The sequence below is a fragment of the Rhinoderma darwinii genome, chromosome 1 (genome assembly GCF_050947455.1).
Source record: "Rhinoderma darwinii isolate aRhiDar2 chromosome 1, aRhiDar2.hap1, whole genome shotgun sequence".
NCBI classification, from domain to species: Eukaryota; Metazoa; Chordata; class Amphibia; order Anura; family Rhinodermatidae; genus Rhinoderma; species Rhinoderma darwinii.
The window spans coordinates 341,696,152-341,717,155 of NC_134687.1; the positions used below are offsets into that span (position 1 = coordinate 341,696,152).

General features: G+C 41.5%; 1 protein-coding gene across 4 annotated transcripts in view; it reads left to right on the forward strand.

Annotated features, from left to right (window-relative positions):
• Window positions 1-21,004, forward strand: part of FOCAD (focadhesin) — a 407,831-nt gene that overhangs the window by 167,166 nt on the left and 219,661 nt on the right. The gene's annotated exons all lie outside the window — the stretch shown is intronic.

A 21,004-nucleotide genomic window follows, 5' to 3' on the forward strand; every position in this document is an offset into this window, starting at 1 on the left:
CAATTCTTGCATCCATTGAATTTGTGAGTATTTGGACAGTTTCTGCTTGAATATCTTTGCAGGATGTCAGAATAGCCTCCCAGAGCTTCTGTTTTGATGTGAACTGCCTCCCACCCTCATAGATATTTTGCTTGAGAATGCTCCAAAGGTTCTCAATAGGGTTGAGGTCAGGGGAACATGGGGCCACACCATGAGTTTCTCTCCTTTTTATGCCCATAGCAGCCAATGACACAGAGGTATTCTTTGCAGCATGAGATGGTGCATTGTCATGCATGAAGATAATTTTGCTACGGAAGGCACGGTTCTTCTTTTTGTACCACGGAAGAAAGTGGTCAGTCATAAACTCTATGTACTTTGCAAAGGTCATTTTCACACCGTCAGGGACCCTAAAGGGGCCTACCAGCTCTCTCCCCATGATTCCAGCCCAAAACATGACTCCGCCACCTCCTTGCTGACGTCGCAGCCTTGTTGGGACATGGTGGCCATTCACCAACCATCCACTACTCCATCCATCTGGACCATCCAGGGTTGCACGGCACTTATCAGTAAACAACACGGTTCGAAAATTAGTCTTCATGTATTTCTTAGCCCACTGCAACCGTTTCTGCTTGTGAGCATTGTTTAGGGGTGGACGAATAATAGCTTTATGCACACTTGCAAACCTCTGGAGGATCCTACACCTTGAGGTTCGTGGGACTCCAGAGGCACCAGCGGCTTCAAATACCTGTTTGCTGCTTTGCAATGGCATTTTAGAAGCTCTTCTCCTAATCCTATTAATTTGTCTGGCAGAAACCTTCCTCATTATGCCTTTATCTGAACGAACCCGTCTGTGCTCTGAATCAGCCACAAATCTTTTCACGGTACGAGGATCACGCTTAAGTTTTCTTGAAAAATCCAATGTTTTCATACCTTGTCCAAGGTATTGCACTATTTCACGCTTTTCGGCAGCAGAGAGATCCTTTTTCTTTCTCATATTGCTTGAAACCTGTGGCCTGCTTAATAATGTGGAACGTCCTTCTTAAGTAGTTTTCCTCTGATTGGGCACACCTGGCAAACTAATTATCACAGGTGTCTGAGATTGATTACAATGATTCAAAGAGCCCTAAGACACAATACCATCCATGAGTTTAATTGAAAAACTAATAATTAAAGGGGTTGTCCCAAGTTGATAAATGGTGCTAGTTAGCTCCCCCATGTAAAAATAAGAAGAATTCTAATTACCTGTCCGTCGTCCAGCGATGTCGTTTTCTTGATATCGTTGATTGAAGTTGCGGTCGGTCCCTCTTTGTATCCTGCTCGTTGCCTAGGTTCCCGGCCACCGCTATTTACCTTTAGCGGTGGCCGCGCATGCGTAATGACATCCTCTGCGTCCGGAGCAGAGGATGTCATTTACTCATGAACGCGCATCTCGGCGCATGCGCAGGAGATGCAAGGAGATGAAGTGGAAGGCACCCGTCGCGAGAAGTCTGCGCTCCGCTAAAGGTAAGTGTGTGTGTGTGTGTGTGTGTGTGTGTGTCTGTGTTTGTGTATATGTGTGTGTGTTTATGTGTGAGTGTATATATGGGTGTATTTGTGTGTATATGTTTGTGTATATTTTTGTGTTTGTGTATATTTCTGTGTGTGTATATATGGGTGTGTTTGTGTATATGTTTGTGTGTGTGTTTTTGTATATGTGTGGGTTTGTGTATGTGTTTGTGTATATATGGGTGTGTTTGTGTACATATGTTTGTGTGTATATGTGTGTGTGCTTTTTTGGTGTGTTTATGTGTGTGTGTTTGTGTATATATGGGTGTGTTTGTGTATATGTGTGTGTGTGTATATATGGATGTGTTTGTGTATATATGTATATGTTTGTGTATATGTGGGTTTGTTTGTGTACATGTGTTTGTGTATATGTTTGTGTGTATATGTGTGTTTGTGTATATGTTTGTGTGTGTGTTTATGTGTGTGTGTGTTTGTGTATGTGGGTGTGTTTGTGCATATGTTTGTGTGTATATGTTTGTGTGTTTTTGTATATGTATATGTGTGTGTATATGTGTGTGTTTGTGTATATATGGGTGTGTTTGTGCATATGTGTATATGTATGCATATGTGTGTGTGTATGTGTGTGTGTGTTTGTGTATATATGGGTGTGTTTGTGCATATGTGTATAGGTTTGTGTGTATATGTTTGTGTGTGTTTTTGTATACGTGTGTGTTTGTGTATATGTGTGTGTGTGTTTGTGTATATATGTGTGTGTGTATATATGTTTGTGTATATATGGGTGTGTTTGTGTACATGTGTGTGTGTGTGTGTGTGTGTATATGTGTGTGTGTATATGTGTGTGTGTATATGTGTTTATGTGTGTGTTTGTGTAATATATGGGTGTGTGTTTATATGTGTTTGTGTATATGTTTGTGTGTGGTTGTTTGTGTGTGTGTGTAGGTGAGTATAAGTATCGGTATTGTTCACATTGATAACTGTTTTTTTATGTTGTTGCAGATTTTGATGTACCGATTGGACTACGTCTTTCGATTCGTTGGACTACTGCGTAGATCTACGTTTTTTGAAAATTTTAATAAAATGGTTAACGAGGGTTTTGTTGGGGATTTCTTATTTCAATAAAAAAAAATTGTCTTTGTGTTTTTTTTTCAAACTTTATTAGTGCCTAGATAATGGCAGTTGGCTGATTGACAGCGTCCATTATTAAGGCGGTACTTAGTGTTAGCCGGTGCAGAGGCTAGCACTAACCACCCATTATTACCCCAGTACCCACCACCACCAGGGGTGCCGGGAAGAGCTTGGTACGATCCAGTACCCGACCATCTGTTGTGATGGCCGGGCGCTGGGGCGGCCGTAGGCTGGTATTATGAGGCTGGGAAGGGCCAAAAACAGTGGACCTTCCCACCCTTGTAATGCTAGGCTGCTGCTGCTGTGTTGTATCGGGCTGGTTATAAAAATGGGGGGGACCCCCACGTCGTTTTTTTGTAAAATTTAACAATAGACGTTGGGTCCCCCACATTTTTAATAACCAGCCATATACAAGGCCGCAGCAGCCTGGCATTACACGGGGTGGGAAGGGCCACTGGTTTAGTACATTCCCAGGCTAATAACACTGTGTTGTATGTGGCTGGTTATGATAAATTGGGTGGAACCCCATGTCTTTTTAATAAAAATAATAAATAAATAATAAAAAAAAAATGACATGGGGTCCCCCCCATTTTTATAACCAGCCAGATACAACACAGCAGCAGCAGCCTAGCATTACAAGGGTGGGAAGGTCCACTGTTTTTGGCCCTTCCCAGCCTCATAATACCAGCCTGCGGCCGCCCCAGAGCCCGACCATCACAACAGATGGTCGGGTACTGGATCGTACCTGGCTCTTCCCGACACCCCTGGTGGTGGTGGGTACCGGGGTAATAATGGGGGTTAGTGTTAGCCTCTGCACCGGCTAACACTAAGCCTCCCCTTAGTAATGGACCTTGTCACTCAGACAGCGGCCATTACTAAAGTGATAGTAATAAAACTTGAAAAGAAAAGACAAAGATATAGATAAAATATTTTATTGAAATAAAGCACCCCCAACACAACCCTCATTAACCATTTTATTGATGAAAAAAAAGCGTCATCTAAGTAGTCCTCGAAACCGACGTAGTCCAAACACCAAACCTGTAAAAAATCAAAAATATAAAAAAAAAAATGAAATAAAACATGTCGTAGGCTTACTTTCACTTTCATGTGTGATACTGACTGTTATACCATGTATAGAAGCCTGCGGCAAAGTTGGCTTAGATACAGGACGCCAGCAGACAGTATCATACATGGCCATACAGACATATATACAAACAAACATACATACATGCACGTATACACATACAAACATGACAACATACATACATGAAAACATACATACAAACATACATACATGCAAACATACCTACATGAAAACATACACACATACAAACATGACAACATACATACATACATGCAAACATACATACATGAAAACATACATGCACATATACACATACAAACATGACAACATACATACATGAAAACACAAACATGACAACATACATACAAGAAAACATACATACAAGAAAACATACATGCAAACATACATACATGAAAACATACATACATGAAAACATACATACATGCAAACATACATGCACATATACACATACATGCACATACAAACATACATACAAGCAAACATACATACAAGCAAACATACATACATACATGCAAGCAAGCATACATACAAGCAAACATACATGCACATATACACATACATGCACATATACACATACAAACATACATACATACATACATACATACAAGCAAACATACATACAAGCAAACATACGTATATGCAAACATACATACAAGCAAACATACATACAAGCAAACATACATACAAGCAAACATACATACATACATACAAGCAAACATACATACAAGCAAACATACATACAAGCAAACATACATACAAGCAAACATACATACATGCAAACATACATACAAGCAAACATACATACAAGCAAACATACAAGCAAACATACATACATGCAAGCAAGCATACATACATACATACAAGCAAACATACATACAAGCAAAAATACATGCACATATACACATACAAATATGCAAACATACATACAAGCAAACATACATACAAGCAAACATACATACAAGCAAACATACATACATGAAAACATACATACATGCAAACATACATGCACATATACACATACATGCACATATACACATACAAACATGACAACATACATACAAGAAAACATATACATACATACATACATACATACATACATACATACATACATACATACATAACAACATACATACAAAAATAAACTCACCTAAGACGTTCCCACGAAGAGCTGAACGGTCCCGTCACTTTTCTTCTCCCATTCACAATAACAGAGCGGTGGGCGCAGATGAAGTAATCACGTGGGCCTGATATGATTACGTCATCTGCGCCACAACGCATTGTTACTATGAATGCGAGCGGCGCCAAGAAGAAGGAAGATGGCAAGTGACGGGACCGTTCAGAGCGCCGTTAGAACGTCTTAGGTGATTATTATTTTATTTTATATATTTTTAGTTGTTCGCCGGGTGCTGATGCAGCACCGCTGCGGCGGCTACAAATATTACATGTAGTGACAGGGTGGGTGATGGAAAAGTGGCTTGCCGAAACGGGGTGAATGTAGTGTAGTGTAGTGTAGAGTACATTCACGGTAAGTTCGTCTCAATCGGGCTTACCATGCCCGCTTGAGACGAACATTCTCCCGATGTTGCTAGAACTACAGTATCTAGCAACATCGGGAGCGCGCACACTGCAGAGCGGAGCGGCTTGATTGACATCGAGCCGCTCACGCCCCTTTTTAGAAAAGATAACCAGCACTTGCTGAGTTATCAAGTGTAAAAAAAAGGCACTTAGGAAATGAATTTTAAATTTTTTTTAACACCAAATGTTTTAAAATTCATTTCCTGCTTAGAATGTATAAAAAAAAAAATTTGAGTCAACTTGGGACAACCCCTTTAAATGTTTGACGCTTAAATCCAATGTGCATAATTTTTTGGAACACGGTGTATGTATTGCAATGTATTGGAACGGTCAGTTGTTCACTGACAGCAAGCTGATCAGGCTCCGCCTCTGGGCGGGCCTAATCGGCTTCCGTAATGGCAGACAGGAGGCCATTGTTAGACCTCCTGTTCCCATAGTAGCAGTCGCCAGCCTTGCCATCGCATGGCAGGTTGCCGATTTGCTACAAACTGCTAAGATGCATTAATCGCAGTGGATCGCTGCATCGAAGGGGTTAATGGCAGGAATCTGAGCTAGCTCTGGTTCCTGCAGATAGATTGGGGTGTCCGCTGTAAAATACCGACACCCACTGCTGATTACGCCAGCTCAACTTCTGAGCCGGATTCTGAGTCGGCACCATCTTGCCGATTGTACTGGAAGCCTTTTAGGCCCCGCCGCCGAGCGGGGCATAGGAGGCTTCCGTTGCTGGTAGACCGGGTGGTAAGTATTGGGCCTCCGATCGCCTTTGCAGCCACCAGCAACCCAGCGATCACGTTGCTGGGGTGCCAGTGGCTAAAGAATCCTCACATGCTGCGATCTCTATTTAACGCACCAGCAGAAAAAATGGGACATCGATCACTTCAAAACCACAAAAAAGGCCATACTTACTAAGTGGGTGGGTGAAAACCCGTTCCCAGCAGGACGCAGACAGGTCAAAAAATGCTGCAGAAGGAGGGTGCATTAAATAGGGATAGCCACTCCCACTAATCTTGAGGGGAGTGGCGAACTAAGTGCTCACAAGTGTGTGATAAATGAATGTCAGTGTTAGTGTAGTGCGAAGGTGTGAATGTATGGTAAAAAAGAAAAGTGTATCTATGGAAGTGTTAGAAATGTGTGATAATGTAATAAGAAATAAATGTGTGATGAATGGGGGTCAGTGCTGTGAATAGTACCTTGGGTGTCAGTACGAAGTGTAATACGTGGAGGGACAATGTGCTGGTCGTCAGGCATAGCACATCTTGTCGAATCACAGCCTATTTGTAACGCCGCTACTGTTGGCTAGCTCGAAAGGCACTGGGGACCCTTGACCTTGGGTTGCGAGCTTTGCGTATTTTGGCCAAAATAACAACTAATACCCCATGTTTCATGGATCTGTTTACTATGTATACTTTTTTTCAGGACGCAGCCAGGTCTTATATGCTGGGAGGGCATGATGTGCTGGCGTTTGGCTTGGCATGCAGAGCAGACCGCCTTAGCTAACCGTAGCGGCGTTACAAATAGGCTGTGATTCGTCAAGATATGCTATGCCTGACTACCAACACATTGTCCCTCCACGTATTACACATAGTACTGACGCACCATGTACTATTCACAGCACTGACCCCCATTCATCACATATTTATTTCTTATTACATTATCACACATTTCTGACACTTCCATGCATACACTTTTCTTTTTTACCATACATTCACACTTTAGCACTACACTAAGGCCTGGTTTACACGAGCGTGTGCGTTTTGCACACGCAAAAAACGCGGCGTTTTGCGTGCGCAAAAGTCATTTAACAGCTCCGTGTCATCGGCGTATGAAGCGCGGCTGCGAGGGTTTCGCGCAGCCGCCATCATTATGACACTCCGTTTGGATGTTTGTTAACAGAAAAGCACGTGGTGCTTTTCTGTTTACATTCAGAGTTTGACAGCTGTTGCGCGAATCACGCTGTTCGCACGGAAGTGCTTCCGTGTGACCTGCGTAATTTTCACGCACCCATTGATTTCAATGGGTGCGTGATGCACGAACAGCGCACAAATATAGGACGTTGTGAATTTTTTTCAGCGGACTCGCGCTGAGCAAAACTCACGGACTGTCTGCATGCCCCCATAGACTTACATAGGTCCGTACGACACGCGTGAAAAGCACGCTATCACTATTTAATGCACCCTCCTTCTGCAGCATTTTTTGACCTGTCTGCGTACTATTGGGAACGGGTTTTCACCCACCCACTTAGTAAGTATCGCCTTTTTTGTGGTTTTGATCTCTATTAAACACAGCATCTGAGGGGTTAATCGGCCGGATCGGATGCCAGCTCCGGTCTTGGCCGATACCTCCGGGTGCCAGCTGTAACATACAGCTGTCACCCTGGGGTGATGGTGCGGGCTCAGCTCCTGAGCTAGCTCTATCTCCTTCACGTACAGTAACGTGGAAAGGCTTTAAGACACCAGTTTCCATCACGTTACTGTACGTGGTTGGGCGGGAAGGGGTTAATGTGATACGAAAACAGTACCAGTATATATTATTTTTTTTTAAATAAAAAAAATGTTTCATATAGGAGAAAAATAGGGAAAACATGCTGTTTATTTTTGTAATTTCATTTATGCCACGAAATAATCCCCGCTTTCTCCCGGGAATAACAATATAGAATACATATGCTTTGCCCAGCCTATATCATTAACTGCTATAACACAGGTAAAAAGTTTTCCGTCTCATGGTGGAATGTGGGATGTGTAAATGGATGCAAAGCACCCATTTACAAATTTTTGTATTGTAGGCGTAAGAGCAGGGAGACAAAAAGAAGTAACGACTCAAAATTTGTAAGGATTTGATATAAAATGAATTCTGTTTATATGAGCACAGATGTACTTTGTAACTGCTTACTGCCATTAAGGGGGTAAATACAGTGGTATAATTGTGGCCACTTTTCTGTCTTCATTTTCATTTGCACTAAAATCTACCTTAGAGTGCTTTGGGTAAATACATTATTTTTAATCTCCAATAGCTCACAGGGTGTTTATTTAGCATTAAATGTCCACTATGCACATCACTGCATGTCTAGGTTTGTTACTACTGGCTTCGTTTCCTTGTCAGTAGCTTCACATATGCAGCTATCTGGGACAGCAGGAGTAGTGTACACAGCCGGGGGATATCAAGGAGGGGCTCTGAAAGCTACTGCCGTGTTATTGTCACAAGCTGCCAAAATCAACTTCACATATATTGTACAAATTGGCACACTCTACAAAGCCGGTTGAGAACTGTCTTGGGATCATACTTCTCTACATGACAACATATGAAATATTAGAGCTGAGTAATATTGAAGACTTGAGAGCTATTAAAAGGTTATATACAGTGTATCAATCAAGATAGTTTTTTCCCTGTGTAATCGGGTGCACTGCCAATATGATGAAAATGTATAGGGAATGGTGATCACATGGAATATTGTGTACAGTTTTGGGCACCAGTGCACAAGAAAGACATAGTAGAGCTTGAGCGGGTTCAAAGATAGGAAATTAAAGTAAGAAATGGAATGGGTGAACTACAGTACCCAGAAACATTATCAAAATTAGCTTGTTTAGTTTAGAAAAAAAGACGATTGAAGGGTGGCTTAACCCCTTCCCTCTTTGGCCGCTTTTGACCTTCCTGACAGAGCCTCATTTTTCAAATCTGACATGTTTCACTTTATGTGGTAATAACTCCGGGATGCTTTTACCTATCCAAGTGATTCTGAGATTGTTTTCTCGTGACACATTGGACTTTATGTTACTGGCAAAATTTGCCCGATACATTCAGTATTTAATTGTGAAAAACACCAAAATTCAGCGAAAAATTGCAAAAATTTGCATTTTTCTCAATTTAAATGTATCTGCTTGTAAGACAGGCAGTTATATCACACAAAAATGTTGCTAACTAACATCCCCCATATGTCTACTTTAGATTGGCATCGTTTTTTGAACATCATTTTATTTTTCAAGGACGTTACAAGGCTTAGAACTTTAGCAGCAATTTCTCACATTTTCAAGAAAATTTCAAAATGCTATTTTTACAGGGGCCAGTTCAGATGTGAAGTGGGTTTGAGGTCCTTAGATATTAGAAACCCCCAATAAGTCACCCCATTTTAAAAAATGCACCCCTCAAAGTATTCAAAACAGCATTTAGAAAGTTTCTTAACCCTTTAGACATTGCGCAGGAATTAAGGCAACGTAGAGGTGAAATTTACAAAGTTCATTATTTTTTTCCAGAAATTCATTTTGAATCCATTTTTTTTGTACCACAGAATGTTTTACCCAAGAAATGCAACTCAATATTTATTGCCCAGGTTCTGCAGTTTTAGGAAATATCCCACATGTGGCTCTAGTGTGCTACTGAACTGAAGCACCGGCCTCAGAAGCAAAGGAGCACCTGGTGGATTTTGGGTCTCCTTTTTATTAGAATATATTTTAGGCACCATGTCAGCTTTGAACAGGTCTTGTGGAACTAAAACAGTGGAAACCCCCCAAAAGTGACCCCATTTGGGAAACTACACCCCTCGAGGAATTTATATAGGGGTGTAGCAAGCATTTTGACCGGCCAGTTTTTTTGCAAAAATGTTTGGAACTAGGCCATGAAAATGAAAATCTAAATTTTTTCAAATAAAATGTAGGTTTAGCTAATTTTTTTTCATTTCCAAAAGAACTAAAGTAGAAAAAGCACCACAACATTTGTAGAGCAATTTCTCCCGAGTAAAACAATACCCCACATGTCGTAATAAACGGTTATTTGGACACACGGCAGGGCTTAGAATGGAAAGAGCGCCATTTGGCTCTTGGAGCTCAAATTTAGCAGGAATGGTTTGCGGAGGCCATGTCGCATTTGCAAAGCCCCCTAGGGGACAAAACAGTGGAAACCCCCAACAAGTGACCCCATTTTGGAAACTATACCCCTCGAGGAATTTATCTAGGGGTGTAGCAAGCATTTTGATCGGCCAGTTTTTTTGCAAACATTTTTGGAACTAGGCAATGAAAATCTAAATTTTTTCAAATAAAATGTAGGTTTAGCTAATTTTTTTTCATTTCCACAAGGACTAAAGGAGAAAAAGCACCATAAAATTTGTAAAGAAATTTCTCCCGAGTAAAACAATACCCCACATGTAGTAATAAAAGGCTGTTTGGACACACGGCGAGGCTGAGAAGGGAAAGAGCGCCATTTGGCTTTTGGAACTCAAATTTAGCAGGAATGGTTTGCGGAGGCCATGTCGCATTTACAAAGCCCCTGAGGGGACAAAACAGTGGAAACCCCCAACAAGTGACCCCATTTTGGAAACTACACCCCATGAGGAAATTATCTAGGAGTACAGTGAGCAGTTTGACCCCACAGGTGGTTTACAGAACTTATTGGAAGTAGGCCGTAAAAATGAAAATCTACATTTTTTGAAATAAAATGTAGGTTTAGGTTTTTTTTTTCATTTCCACAAGGACTGAAGGAGAAAAAGCACCATAAAATTAGTAAAGCAACTTCTCCCGAGTAAAACAATGCCCCACATGTGGTCATAAACGGCTGTTTGGACACACGGTAGGGCTCAGAATGGAACTAGCACCATTTGGATTTTGGATAGTGTCTGGGCGCCATGTCACATTTGCTGAGCCCCTGTAGTACTAGTACAGTGGAAACACCCCAAAATTGACTCCATTTGGGAAACTGCACCCCCTGAGGAATCATCTAGGGGTATAGTGAAAATTTTGATCCCAAAGGTTTTTTGCTGAATTAAGCCATGAAAATGAAAAATAATTTTTTTTTCCAACAAGATGTCGTTTTAGATCAACATTTTTCATTTTTACAAGTAATAGAGAAGAAAAAGCACCCCAACATTTGTAAAGTAATTTCTCCCGAGTACGGTAACACCCCATATGTGGTTATAATAAGCTGTTTACATATATGGGAGCATTCAGAAGAAAAGGAGCGGTATTTATCTTTTGGAGCGTAGATTTTGCTGGAATGGTTTGCGGACGCCATGTTGCATTTGCAAAACCCCTGATGTACCAAACAAAAGTGACCCCGTTTTAGAAACTACACCCCTAAAGGCATTTATCAAGGGATGTAGTGAGAATTTAGACTCCACAGGTGTTTTTCAGAAATGAATACGCAGTGGATGGTGCAAAGTGAAAATTGCAATTTTTCCACTGATCTGCCCATTCACCACACAAGATGTTGTGCCCCTGGAGAATGTTACCCCATAAATTGTTAAGCGGGTTCTCCCGGGTATGGTAATGCCTTACTTGTGGCCATAAATTGCTGTTTGGGCACACTGTAGGGCTAAGAAGGGAAAGACCACCATTTTGAGCATGGATTTTGCTTGGTAGTTTTGTTTGAGTTTTGCTGGTATTCAGTTTATAATGTGGTGGCATATGTAATCTGTGCGGAGAACATCAGGGTATATGTAATCTGTGCGGAGTACATCAGGGTATATGTAATCTGTGCGGAGTACATCAGGGTATATGTAATCTGTGCGGAGAACATCAGGGTATATGTAATCTGTGCGGGTACATCAGGGCATAATAAGAGGGTATAATAATGGGGTAAATAATACAATTATCCATAGATGTGTGTTACGCTGTGAAGCGATCCGTTATGCGCAGGCCGGTGTCACACTGATAAATGGTTTTCTTTCTTGTCCCCCTTCTGTAACGCTCTTTACACTGCACCTTTTGGGGACTTTTTCTCCTTCGTAGTTTGGGAAATATTGCTGGGAAAGTTTTGCGCTGGTATAATACGGGCGCCCTCGCTTCCAGCGGATGTGCGATGTCCCTTCCCTTTCCTAGTTCCTAAATACTACGGCCCTGAAACTGAAGGAATGTTCCCCTCCGGCCTGCGCATTGAGATGTTATTTCATCACCGCATTACTAGTGCCGTAACTTTTTTGTTTTTCAGTTGATTGGGCGGTGTGCGGGCTTGTTTTTTGCGAGACGGGCTGTAGATTTTATTGGTACCATTTTGGAACACATACGACTTTTTGATCACTTTTTATTTCATTTTTTGGTAAAGGAAATTACCAAAAACAAGCAATTCTGGAATCGTTTTTTATTGGTTTTTTTTATCGGCATCCACAGTGCGCCCTAAATTACATGTTAGCTTTATTCTGCGGGTCGATACGATTACGGCGATACCAAATTTATATAGTTTTTTTTATGTATTGCGGCTTTTGCACAATAAAATCACTTTTTTTATAAAATCATTTGTTTTCTGTGTCGCCATATTCTAAGACACATAACGTTATTATTTTTGCGTGCACAAAGCGGTGTCAGGGATTATTTTTTGCGGGACGGATTGCCGTTTTTATTGGTACAATTTTGGAGTAAATGTGACTTTTTGATCACTTTTTATAGCATTTTTTGGAAGGAGATGTGACCTAAAAACAAAGATTCTGGCGCTGTTTTTCATGTTTTTTTTTTACGGCGTTTACCGTGCGGGATAAATTACATAATAGTTTTGTAGTTTGGGTCGTTACGGACGCGGCGATACCAATTATGTATAGTTTTTTTTAATTTTTACGGTTTTTCCCATAATAAAAGACTTACTATGGGAAAAAAGTCAGTTTAGCTTTATTTTTATTTGAAATGTGTGTGTTTTTATTGTTTTACCACATTTTTATTAACTTTTTTTTACTTTTCTGACTTGTCCCACTAGGGGACATGAGGGCCTGATGCCCCGATCGCTACTCTAATACACTGCACTACATACGTAGTGCAGTGTATTAGCGCTGTCAGTTATTCACTGACAGCAAGCCTATGAGGACACGCCGAAGGCGGGTCCTCATCGGCTCCCGTACAAGGCAGACTCGGACGCCATTTTCTGGCGTCCGATTGCCACAGCAACCCAGCGATTGCATCACTGGGTTGCCGATCGGGTGAAAACCTATCAGATGCTGCGCTCTATTGAGCGCAGCATCTGAGGGGTTAATCTGCCGGATCGGAGAGTAGCTCCGGTCCTGGCAGTTACAGGAGGGTGCCAGCTGTATAATACAGCTGTCACCCCGCGGTGATGGTGCCGGCTCTGCTTCTGAGCCCGCACAATCACTGCGCCGTACATGTACGGCGCTTTGCGGGAAGCACCTCCCGACAGCGCCGTACATGTACGGCACATGTCGGGAAGGGGTTAAAGAGGCTCTGTCACCAGATTTTCAAACCCCTATCTCCTATTGCAGCAGATCGGCGCTGCAATGTAGATTACAGTAACATTTTTTTTTTCAAAAACAAGCATTTTTGGCCAAGTTATGACCATTTTTATATTTATGCAAATGAGCCTTTCTTAAGTACAACTGGGCGTGTTTAAAGTTATGTCCAAGTGGGCGTTTATTGTCTTTGTACATCTGGGCGTTTTTACTTGTTTTACTAGCTGGGCGTTGTGAATAGAAGTGTATGATGCTGACGAATCAGCATCATCCACTTCTATTCACAACGCCCAGCTTCTGGCAGTGCACAGACACACAGCGTGTCCTCGCGAGATCACGCTATGACGTCACTCACTTCCTCCCACAGGAACTTCATCGCGTCGGATGAGCGAGGACACGCTGTGTGTCTGAACTGCCAGAAGCTGGGTGGTAACGAAGAGAAGTGGATAATGCTGATTCGTCAGCATCATACACTTCTATTCACAACGCCCAGTAAAAACGGCCAGATGTACACACACAATACATGCCCACTTGGACATAACTTTAAACACGCCCAGTTGTACTTATGTCCAAGTGGGCGTGTATTGTGTGTGTACATCTGGGCGTTTTTACTTGTTTTACTAGCTGGGCGTTGTGAATAGAAGTGTATGATGCTGACAAATCAGCATCATCCACTTCTCTTCGTTACCACCCAGCTTCTGGCAGTTCAGACACACAGCGTGTCCTCGCTCATCCGACGCGATGAAGTTCCTGTGGGAGGAAGTGAGTGACGTCATAGCGTGATCTCGCGAGGACACGCTGTGTGTCTGTGCACTGCCAGAAGCTGGGCGTTGTGAATAGAAGTGGATGATGCTGATTCGTCAGCATCATACACGTCTATTCACAACGCCCAGCTAGTAAAACAAGTAAAAACGCCCAGATGTACACAGACAATAAACGCCCACTTGGACATAACTTTAAACACGCCCAGTTGTACTTAAGAAAGGCTCATTTGCATAAATATAAAAATGGTCATAACTTGGCCAAAAATGCTCATTTTTGAAAAAAAACAAAACACGTTACTGTTATCTACATTGCAGCGCCGATCTGCTGCAATAGGAGATAGGGGTTTGAAAATCTGGTGACAGAGCCTCTTTATTAACTATGTATAAATATATCAATGGTCAATACAGAGAGCTCTTTTACTATCTATTTATACTCAGGACTGTAACTATAACAAGGGTGCATCCTCCACGAATAGAGGTAGAAAGGTTTCTACACTGACCTAAAATGTCATTCTTTACTGTAAGAGCAGTGAAACTATGAAACCCTCTGCTAAAGGAAGTTGTAATGGTGAATTCACTGTAAGAGTTCAAAAGGGGCCTGAATAAAATGGAATGTGTCACCAAATAAAAAAAAAATTATTTAAAGTAAGTTACTACTTTATTTTTATTTTTTTTGCTGTATTTTTTTTTTCTTCCACAAGGTGGAAAGTATTAAAAATGAAATAATAATTTGACATGTTTTCCTATGTTGGCCACCAGAAGGAGCACTTCCCAGAATTGCAGCGAGGCGAATCAGGCAAAGAAGCCTGACCTACAGCTGCTGTAAATGTGGGAGGGAGACTTATCCCCCCTCCCTATTTTTGGCTACAAGCCAGGAAAGGCTGTCTCCAAATTGCTAAGCAGTGTCCAGCCCCCTTTTTGGGAGTGTTTTTGGCAGAAACTACAGGACACACCAAAAAGCTAAGAATGATGAAAGTCAAGAGGGAAGCCCCTGTGGTGAATGACTTTTCAGTTGACAGGTTCAAATGGCGTGTATTGGACTCTGTTTTTGACTCATCTTGCATATCAAAAAACGCGTCAAACGCTTGATTAAGCTTCCCATTTACATCAATGAGAAAGCGCACATTTAGTACATACAAAACAATTTTTTACGCGAGCGTTTCTAAGAAACGAAGAGTCTTGTCAATTCTTTGGCATGTAAAGCGCGCCAAATGTTCCCATGGTCAAAAGGACTCAGAATTATGCAAGTGCGTAAAAAAACTGGTGAAAAACACATAAAAAACGCCTATATTTTATAAGGCGCTTCACCGTTTTAGTCAATTTACAAATTTTGAAAAAAAAAACCACAATTTCATAACCAGCCAGATACAATAAAACAGCAGCAGCCTAGCATTACCAGGATGGGAAGGTCACTGTTTTTGGTCCTTCCCAGCCTCCTAATACCAGCCGGTGGCCGCCCCAGTGCCCGACCATCACTACAGGTGGTCAGGTACTGGATTGTACCCGGCTCTTCCCGATACCCCTGGTGGCAGTGAGTATCGGGGTAATAATGGGGGGGTTAGTTGCAGCCTTTTTACTGGCTAAAACAGACAACTGCCATTACTAAGGTGCTAATAAAGTATAAAAAAAAACAGACATAAGAAAATATTTTGCTATTGAAATAAAAATTCCCCCCACACAACCCTCTTTCACCATTTTATTTTAAAAAAAAAGTCGATCGTCAAACCAATCTGCAACGTAGTCCAAACGGTCCAGTGGAACCTGCAAAACAAAATAATAATAGTAATATGCCGCTGCTTCTTCATTCCTTGCTCCTACTGTGAATCGCCATGTAGTCACACGGCGGTTCACGGTTGGAAAGGAACAACGGAGCAGCGGTGCTCGTTGCTAAACCTTCAAAACAGCCGCTAATTAGCTGTTTTGAAGGAACAGCGGCGAGCGCCTCCCCACACACTAACCCCCTCAAACATGCAACCGTGCCCCCCCCCCCCCCACACACACACACACACACACACACACACACACACACACACACACACACACACACACACACACACACACCTTACTTGCATGTTTTGGGGCATTTGTGTGTGTGTGTGTGGGGGGGTGCTCGCCGCTGATCCTTCAATACAGCTGATAAGAAGCTGTGTTTTGCGGGGGGGGGGGGCGCGATGAGCTGTTAGAGGGGGTCGCCCCCCTCTTTCTATCGAGTTAAATGCTGCGGTATGTAGACCGTGGCATTTAACGAGTTAAACTAGCGCGATCGCGCTCCAGCGCGATGCCGCTAGTTACTCTGAGGTGTCGGCTGTAACAAACAGCCGACACTGGCATCGTATGAAGCGGGTTCACTCAGTGAGCCCGCTCCATACTTCCCCTACCCGACTTTGGCGTATGGATACGTCAAATGTCGGGAAGGGGTTAGGGGGTTAAACCACAGACACTGGTACGTTTTGTTTTTTGTTTTTTTTTAAACATCATTTTTATTGACAAATTGTCAAATTTTGTTTTTAATAGACAAAAAGATCACGTAGAATTTGCTTTTTGTTGAGCAACATGTAGAATACAACATAAAGAAGAGAAAAGATCATGGCATATACCCTGTTTCACATCATAAAGAAAAACATTTCTTCTCCCTACCACAGATCACAACTCGGGCAAATACAATTAAACAGCACATATCAATCACAACTAATGATCCCCACCAGCAGTCTCCAATCAAGGCATGAGGTGTAGCCCCCCAAGAGTGCCTTCGAGAAGTTCCCTATGGTACCAGGCGGTATGTCTAAATGGCTTAACAATCCCCGCTATCTCAACAGCTGTAAAATGTGATTCAATAAAGATTCTCCACTTAGTAAATAGTTTCTCGGCTCCCAATTCTTTCCGTCTCTCCACCTCTACACGTTCCAAACCTTTTAGCCCTTTCAGTTGTAACACGATCATATCGATACCCGGTGCGTCGGTGTCCAGCCGTTTAGAGAGAAGACACCTTAGGGCCACTTAAAATTGTGTGTATCAGGGAGGGAGGAGATCTCGTCTCCCGACTATCCGCCTCTTCCGGTGGTCTCGCCAGGTGAAACAACAGTGATTGGGGAGTCATAGGAAGATTTGTCTTCCAATGATCTAGGATACACTGGTCCTTTTTAAGGTTATATTCACGCACAAATTTTCTTATGTAATCCAAGACACATTAGAACATAGTTCAATACTCAATATACATACAAAAATTGGACCTTGACTGAGTAATCTAACCAAGAAAGGCAATTATGTGGATATAAAATTTATTTTTTATTATCTGTTAAAAAGGCTGCACAACACGAAAAATATATAAAAATGAAAACCACATGAATCTGGTAAGCATACAATAATAATGGACTCTACACACAGGGTATATAGAAATGTAAATGTATCCAGTGTTGAGACCAATAGGCAACCCCTATGTTATGTGAATGAATGTAATGTAGGTAACATACCAAATCGTCAATGGATATATAAATTCTGCCAAAGAGATTCCTTTGTTAAAGAGGCTCTGTCACCGAATTATCACGACCCATGTTCCTGATCGTGTGTCTATTTCGAGATCAATCTTTTAGGGTATTGCCTATCTAGAAACTTCCTACACATTGCATCTAGTCTCGTGTCCAAAATCTCCTCACTATCGGTTTTACTCAGATTAACTGACTCCGTGGTAAGGAGTCCACCATTCGTCTTGGATGACTACTAGAATAGTACAGCATGCTATTCTTATCTGTCGCCTTAACACACAGATCTGATCTCAATCTGTTTCCTTCTCCGTATATCGCTGTGTCTAAGAATTGGATCTTACTATCTGACCAACATAGTGTGAATTGTAGTTCGAGATCTTTACTGTTTAGTTCCTGATGAAACAAATTCAATTCATCCAGTGTACCTTGCCACACCAGGAACATATCATCAATATCTCTTAACCAGCAACGAACATGTCTCCAGTATTTAAAGGTGTACACAAACCTGTCCTCAAAGGCAGCCATATAGATGTTAGCATAAGTGGGGGCCACATTGGCCCCCCATGGCTGTGCCTCGGATCTGTAATTGGTTAGCGTCATACACTTCTCTCCACAACGCCCACTTGGTCAAAAAGTAAAAACACGCCCAGATGGGCATTAAGAAAGTCATTAGCATAAATCTAAAATAGGTCATAACTTGGTCCAAATTTATCGTTTTTCTAAATAAAAAAACCCTTATCTACATTACAGCGCCAATCACATTATGTAGAAGATAGGGCACTTAAAGATGCTCTGTCACCACATTATAACACAAAGTGATATAGTGAAGAGAGCAAAAACCACGGCGCCACTTGGTGTGGATCAATGAAGATGGAGGTGAGGAATAAATAAATATATGCTCACCGTGAGGTTAGAAGAGTTAAGCAGTGGGGTCCACGAATAGCTGCTGCCAGATCCGAGCCGGTTAACGGAGTAACCGCTTTAGGTATAGTGAATGCAGGTTTTGGAAAATAGTTAGGATCTATGATGGCGCTGCTGCGTGATGAAGACGAGATACAGATACGGGAGCTGTTTCTCATAGAAGGGTATTTATTGCTTATTGCAATAAATACCCTTCTATGAGAACCGGCTCCCGTATCTGTATCTCGTCTTCATCACGCAGCAGCGCCATCATAGATCCTAACTATTTTCCAAAACCTGCATTCACTAAAGTGATATAGTGACACATTTAAAAAAAAAAAGTAAAGTTAATGTGAACAAAGTAAGTGGTGAAAACTATTTAGAACAGATTTACAGGGGCATACCCGGCTGTGAGTCTTCGTAACAGTATACCAGCCGCCTCGACGCGCGTTTCTATAAGTATTCCTATATATTTTTCGTTGTGCCTTCTTTTTAATAGATAATTAATAAAAACTAAATTTTATATCCACATAATTGTCTTTCTTGGTTATATTACTCTGTCAAGGTCGAATTTTTGTATATATTCACGCACAGCAGGTTTTTGTTTTTTTTTCCAAAAACCACAAACAATTTAAAGCTCCCGACCTCTTTAGTGTCTCAAAGTATTCTTCTTTTTCTCTTCTGTATGGCTCATTCTGCTTTTACAGCAAATTCAAAACCGTGCCAGATCTGTGGTCGCCTCAACAGAAATCTGCAGATATACACTACCGTTCAAAAGTTTAGGGTCACTTAGAAATGTCCTTATTTTTTAAAGAAAAGCACAGTTTTTTTTCAATGAAGATAACATTAAATTAATCAGAAATACACTCTCTACATTGTTAATGTGCTAAATGACTATTCTAGCTGCAAACGTCTGGTTTTTAATGCAATATCTACATAGGTGTATAGAGGCCCATTTCCAGTAACCATCACTCCAGTGTTCTAATGGTACATTGTGTTTGCTAACTGTGTTAGAAGGCTAATGGATGATTAGAAAACACTTGAAAACCCTTGTGCAATTATGTTAGCACCGCTGTAAACAGTTTTGCTGTTTAGAGGAGCTATAAAACTGACCTTCCTTTGAGCTAGTTGAGAATCTGGAGCATTACATTTGTGGGTTCGGTTAAACTCTCAAAATGGCTAGAAAAAGAGAGCTTTCATGTGAAACTCGACAGTCTATTCTTGTTCTTAGAAATGAAGGGTATGTGCACACGGTAGCAGGCTTTTACGTCTGAAATGACAGACTGTTTTCAGGAGAAAACAGCTGCCTCGTTTCAGCCGTAATTGCTCCTCCTCGAGGCTTCTCTGACAGCCGTAAATTTTGAGCTGTGCTTCATTGAGTTCAATGAAGTACGGCTCAAATTACGTCTGAAAGAAGTGTCCTGCACTTCTTTTGACGAGGCTGTATTTTTACGCGTCGTCGTTTGACAGCTGTCAAACGACGAGGCGTAAATGACAGGTTGTCTGCACAGTACGTCGGCAAACCCATTCAAATGAATGGGCAGATGTTTGCCGACGTATTGTAGCCCTATTTTCAGACGTAAAACGAGTCATAATACACCTCGTTTACGTCTGAAAATAGGTCGTGTGAACCCAGCCGAAGGCTGTTCCATGCGAGAAATTGCCAAGAAACTGAAGATTTCCTACAACGGTGTGTACTACTCCCTTCAGAGGACAGCACAAACAGGCTCTAACCAGAGTAGAAAGAGAAGTGTACCCACAAAACGCCAGTGTCAACGTCTTCAGTGAAGAGGCGTCTCCGGGATGCTAGCCTTCAGGGCAGAGTGGCAAAGAAAAAGCCATATCTGAGACTGGCTAATAAAAGGAAAAGATTAATATGGGAAAAAGCACACAGACACAGAGGAAGATTGGGAAAAAGTATCATGGACAGACGAATCGAAGTTTGAGGTGTTTGGATCACACAGAAGAACATTTGTGAGACTATATTTTCTAGTCATTTTGCAACTCATTTGATAAATATAAGTGTGAGTTTTCATGGAAAACACAAAATTGTCTGGGTGACCCCAAACTTTTGAACGGTAGTGTGTATATGTGTGTGTGTGTGTGTATATATATATATATATATATATATTTATTTTTTAATCCCTTTCAAGGTGTACATAGCCTTTAAGTTACTGTGACATCAGGTTAGAATATTTTTTAACTTACTATGGTCTTTCATGGGCCTTTATAACTTGAAACCAAATTCACATTACTTGCAGTGCCACAGACAGTGCTGATCTGTGGCACATGTGATGTACTGGGAGACCCAGCCAATCAGCACACTCATTTTACTAGTAACCTTTTGGATTGAGATTTTGGGGGGTTTCTCAATATTTTCAAGCTACAATGGTCATCCCAGAAAGATATTAATATT